Raw genomic sequence first — 6,178 nt, 5'->3', positions numbered from 1 at the left:
GGCCCTGCTTAATAAGTCTCAGATATTATGAAGGCAGATATCAAATACTCAATTTTTCAGCAATATTATGTGACCACAATCATGGATGCACATTGCTATCTTCAGTAGATAGCAGATATAATATTTTGCAATGCACAAGGTACCAGTCATTTTTTACCACTGTATAATGTAAACAAAGACATAATGTCATAATACCCTGCTTATAAAAGTCTCAGATATGATCAAGCCAAATAAGTCAGATATCAAATATTTCATTTTTCAGCAGTTATGTGACCACAAGCATGGATGCATATTGCTATCTTTAGTAGATAGCATATACTATAATACAATGTGTAAGGTACCAGTCATTTTTACCACTGTATAACCTGATCAAAGACAGATATGACATAATTAGACCAGCAGCCAATAGTGGGATCATTTAGCTCAGATTTAAGACCTCATTTGATTAAGAAATGAAGACACAATGATCCAAAAACCCATGGAAAATGCAAATTCAAAAGTTGTAGTTTGCTCCATTGCATGCCCTATTGATTTGTACACAAAGTGTTCTCGATCCAGAGAACTAGCGCCGTGCTTTCTTCTTACTAGTACATTAAAACTAACATAGTACTTTCATTGATTAGAACATAAAAGTGCAACTTTCAGTTTTTTTCCTTCTTTAGGTTTTAGATCACAGTTTCTTTAATTTTCAACCAATTTCAACAATGATGTTTTAAAATCAGAGCTTACGGAGTACAGGTACTGGCTGTTTGTTTTAATTTTGATGTGTCATTGTTAGGACATACATGGACACAGGTCAACATAACTGGTAGCTTAAGGGGGTACTACACCCCTGCCAAATTATGTGCCTATTTTTGCATTTTTCTCAAAAATTATAGCGCATTGGTGACAAGTAATATATGTATATTATAGGGGCAAGGACTACAACTCCTGCACTGGAAATTTTATTTCAGCACAGACAACAGTTGTGGAGTTACAGTCAAAAATGAGGAAAACCAGTATTTGATCAATAAATCAAGAACTACTTGCCTTGAGTTGCTGAATTTTCAGCACAGTAGTTGTAGTCTTTGCCCCTATAATATACATATCTTACTTGTCACCAATGCGTTATAATTTTTGAGAAAAATGCAAAAATATGCACAAAATTGGCCAGGGGTGTAGTACCCCCTTAATTTTTTTGTGCACTGTAAAGTAATATTATACAGTACACACAGTACCTTAACTCCCAGGAGTGTTATTATGTATAATAACCTTTCAGATTTAGATACATACAGCTAATATTTATTAAAACAACATACTTACCATATGTACATAATTACAAAAGTGGATGATGATATAGCAGTAAATTGTCAAATATTCACAGGGCAGCTATTGCACTTACCCACTTCTGGCACTGAGCAGTCGAAACTATCTTTTGATTGCGTGACAACAGTAAGCGGGTTTCCTTTGCTAAGTACTTCCATATACTATAAACTAGGTCAATATCAGTACTCTTGTCGCTTATAAGGAAACTCTCTCAAGGAAACTCACTGTTATTACAAGTTATGGTTTCTATAGAGTGGTTACTATTTGGAATTGAGATCAAGTATTTGGTTTAGGGTTGAAACAAGTGTATATCTATGGCCTACATATCAGATTAAAGCCATATTATAACATTTGATGAGGAGGCATCGGGATTCACACACCATCGCACACCTTAAATTGCCTTGCCAGGTGCGATTTATAGCACAACTTGGTTCCTAAACTTCTTAGGGATTGAGTTGTGAAAATAAGTGCGGTTTTAATAGCTTGTCTATTCAAAAGCGTTTTTGTCACCATGGGGTCTCCCTGTTGGTTTTGTTTTGGCTGGGTTTTTTCTCGATGTTCGGGGGGAGTAAGGCAGGTTGTATTAATTGCCCCAGCTCAAGCCATATCAGTAATGTCACCCTTGTGAGGTAGTAACTGCGGCGGGACTGTTCCCCTTCTTGATTGGCTGCCTTACGACCTTGCCAGGCTCGGACCAATCAGATCTCTTGTTAGTGAGCGTCTGGTACTTCGCGGTTTTTTCCCTTTCCTCCTCATTCATTTTTTCGGCTGGAGCGGTCAGGTTCGTTTGAAAATCCTGCCCAACCCACCCAGTTTTGTAGCTGGGGAGGGTTTGGTGGGCCGTGTCCCAGACCAGTGGTGTTTGGGGGTAGCTGGCCAGGTCTGTGCGCAGTCCCCGTTCCGGATGTGGGGGTGGGCTGGCAAGATATCTTGCAGCCGTGTGCTCAGCCAGGTATGGCATGTTTTTCAGGGGGATCAGGGTCTGGACCGTGTCTTTTTTGGTAGTTTCAATGGTCGTGTCCGGAAAATATTTGGAGGTGTGTTGCCCCAAGTGGGATCCACCATCCAAATCATCAAATAATATGTCCAGAATCCGTTCCCACCTTTTTGTTCCCTATCAATGGGTAATCTCTGTAGATAGTCCTACTTGTTCGTGCATCAGTGTGGTGCTCTGACCGTTTCAGCTAATTCCGCAAAAAATAAATGTCAATTGGGTGGTATCATAAATTGGCTGTGTGATGAGTTATTTTTCTCTCTGTGCATGTAGCCTAAGACCCTCTGAGGACAACAGGCGTGCTACAAATCGCACTTCCGGAAATGTTAAGGTGGTATTAAATTACACTCAATTAAATTACCGTAACCACCCTGGTATAAGCCCACCTTCGGCTATAATAAGCCCACCCCCTATTTTTCAAAACATTCTGGGAACAAGGGTGCACTCAGGTATAAGCCCAGTACTAAATTTTGGCCAAGTTCTTAAATCAAATCATTGCTTTGCTTTCATATTTAAGAACAAATAAAAAAAAATCAGATGATAATTAACATTCCATACTTATAATTTTAAGAAATTGACATAGATGATAGAAATTACTGGTACATTGGGCATATACAAATGACAAATGGGGGATAATTGGTCTTATTTTTAAATTCAAGCACTAGCCCTTCCACCTTCATTTTTGAAGTGAAATCTGCCATCTAGGGGGGTGGGCTTATACCCGAGTGGTTACGGTAATTTAATTGAGTGTAATTTAATACCACCTTAACATTTCCAGAAGTGCGATTTGTAGCACGCCTGAGGAGGATGCCCTCAATATTTTTCAAAATCCTGTATTTTACATGATTGTAATGTAAACTTAAAAAACTAACATACCCTGCAAAAATCAAGACTTTAGGTGCTCTAGTTTTGTCAAAATCAGAGATTTTGAATAAAGCGTTGGAACCGACGTTTAATTATTACGATGAGAATATTAGTCAAACATATATGCAATTTTCATAACACAGTACATATGTGGTGTGTGGGATGGTCATACACACATCAAAGGACTGTACTGTAGCATGACAGATGTACTGACACACATTGGCACTGGTAGTAAATTCCTTTTTCTTTGCTTTACCTTAGTTGTTTGGTTCAAAGTTAAAAGGGGACATAGACAGTATAAGCTAACATTTTATGGAAAAGAAATCTATTTTTATGGAAATGTTACAATATGGCTTTTTCTTTTCCCTTTTTCTATTAATAAAACTTTTAATCATTGTTTAATCACCAGATTTCTACTATATTTGAAGGTATACTCTTAAAACATGAAAAGGTCTAGTCGAATTTGACTAGATTCCAAGAAAAATGGGCAAGGTCCCGCCCGTTTTCTTGTCAAATTTGACTAGAATTTGTGCAAATTTGAGTCAATCAGGGTCAAATTGAACTCAAAATCCTATTTTACTTGGCATCTAATCAAATTTGACTACTTTTTAAGCGTGAATTACCCAAAAACTACAAGACTAATTTTTACACATTTGTTTTTGTTTTGTTTAATGTTGTTGTTTTTTTCTTTTTGTGCATATAATTGGCCTTATAAGGTCAATTATAAAGCCAATTTTATAAGGTTGATCTCCCAGCAAAAATGATTTTATCATGATTGTTATAAACATGTTTTGGTTTTAATCAAAACATTTTAATAACATTTAGGCCTAAATGTCAGGTTATTTATATGAAGGTCTTGAAAACTAAAAAGTGAAGGCTAAAAAGAAATAAAAACACAGAAATTTGGGCAACAAAAAAAGAAAGGAATTCTATAAAAAAAGGAAATTTTTCATGCCTGATTTCTTCCTTATTTATCTCCTTTCTTATCTTTGATTTTATTTTTTTCCTTTCCTTTTCTTCTTTGTTATTTTTCCTCAAAAGACTCTCCCTTTTTCCTCTTCTTTGCCAAATATAATTTCTATGTAAAAAAAAATCTGTAATTTCTGTTCTATTTATATTTTTCCATAACCCTAACGCCCCAGTTGCTTTTTTGGCAAGGGGGAAGGAAAGAAGGAAGGAAGAAAGAAAGAAGAAGAGAAAACTGAGACATTCACAGGCCTACCTTGCCATGGGGTTGTAGCTTGCCCGGAGAAGCCTTCTGTCACCATATGACTGTTCACATGATGATGCAATCGCAGCATCACGTGGGATACCTGCCCATGCATATGCTTTTGGAATTGAGGTTTGTTGATGTTTGGTACAGTTAGGGTTAACATAATTTTTGAACTTTTTACACCCCCAAAGCCACACCAAAAATATGCGCATGTTTATCATGCCATCGCTAATTTCACAATATCCATGTGTGCGGCCATTGTTATCAACAGTGTTTACAGTATTGTAGAAATAGTCCTTTGTGGAGCCATCAGGAGCACCACTGCCAGACAGTAGTAGCAATGTTTTTAATGGAAATTATCATTGGAAAATTAACCAAGGGTATTAATTAGAGAGAATATGGCAGTACAGTTTTTATATGTTTTTAAAATTGTGCATTTTCTGCATAGCATCTCTGATACAAAAAATTATTTTCACTTTTTGATCAGCATTTTAAATGATAGATTTTGCTAAATGCGCTTACCTCTCTCACACACACACCCCCCCCCCCCCACACACACCCACCCCTTTCACAAGACATACTAGATCGTAAAAGAAAAACAAATCACAAAAGGCCCTTTAAAGTTCTCATCTAGTATCAGTGCATACTGGTTTGTTTTATAAACCAATTTTGGCCTACATATGCCAGCCATATTTGTAGGTCAACATAGTTATGGGTTAAGCTTTCTGTAAATAGATTACACAATCGTAACTATTCAAAATGCAATGTCAAGTTTCTGTCACGCACAGGAAAGAGGACACATACAATTTGAAACAATTAAAAACATTGTTTAAGGGCTCTGGTATGAACGATTTGACAGTATTTTTTGTGGGACATGAAAGCACATCAGATTGGACATATTGATTTGAATTCTGAATACGATGAATGTCCTTCTGATATCATATAATTTAGATTTTTTTAAATTCTCGATATAATACAAATTTTACTACAAATTATTAAAATTTGATATTTTTCTAATTTGTGATATTTTGATGTTTTGTTAAAACAGTCCTTGAAGTAAGCTAAATTAATCTAATGATATTTTTTTATTTTTTGATATTTAACAGTCATCGAAGTTGGCAAGGGGGAAGGAAACTGGAAACTACTGTGAAAATTGGCTTCTCTGAATGAACATACCAGTACCAGAATAGTGAGTTCCATGGCGAGAATGAGATACCAGAATTGGAACTGTGGGTTCTAACATTTCCGTCCCTGCTGCCAGTCTGCGAAACTTATTTCGTCTTCGCTGTTCTCAAGTGTTTCACTAAAATAGTAATTCGGTCGATTCACTCTGGCGTGAAAAATCCAATGGTGGCTAGAACGGCGATGTCGACCCTGAAGGTCAAAATTGGACTGGAAAGAGCAGCCGCTAGCGGCGCATCGTATTGTGAAACACCAGAATTGTCTTCATCAGCCTATGAAGACCGACAGCTGTTATTTGGTGTGCGTGGCGCGATGCCACCCCATCTTCAATAAGTGCACTTGTCCAAGCACCATCTTTAGAAGAGATCCAATCGATCAGAATGCATCCATCACAATGTATAATCCTCCGAACATGTTCACAAAATTGTCTCCACCATAATTATCAGTCTAGGACCATTGATCTCGACTAATGTATAGATAGAGTTGGTCTGCAGCAATATGACATCGACAGGTTCTTGTCATGGATTCAATAATATACCACTGTGTCCCTAACTTTGTCCATGCCATGCTTGATAGTGGCAACAGAATGGGCTTGATCACAAAGCAACGGAAAGAGTGAT

Source organism: Amphiura filiformis, chromosome 20 (genome assembly GCF_039555335.1).
Source record: "Amphiura filiformis chromosome 20, Afil_fr2py, whole genome shotgun sequence".
Taxonomy (NCBI): Eukaryota; Metazoa; Echinodermata; class Ophiuroidea; order Amphilepidida; family Amphiuridae; genus Amphiura; species Amphiura filiformis.
This window is presented reverse-complemented; position numbering follows the sequence as displayed.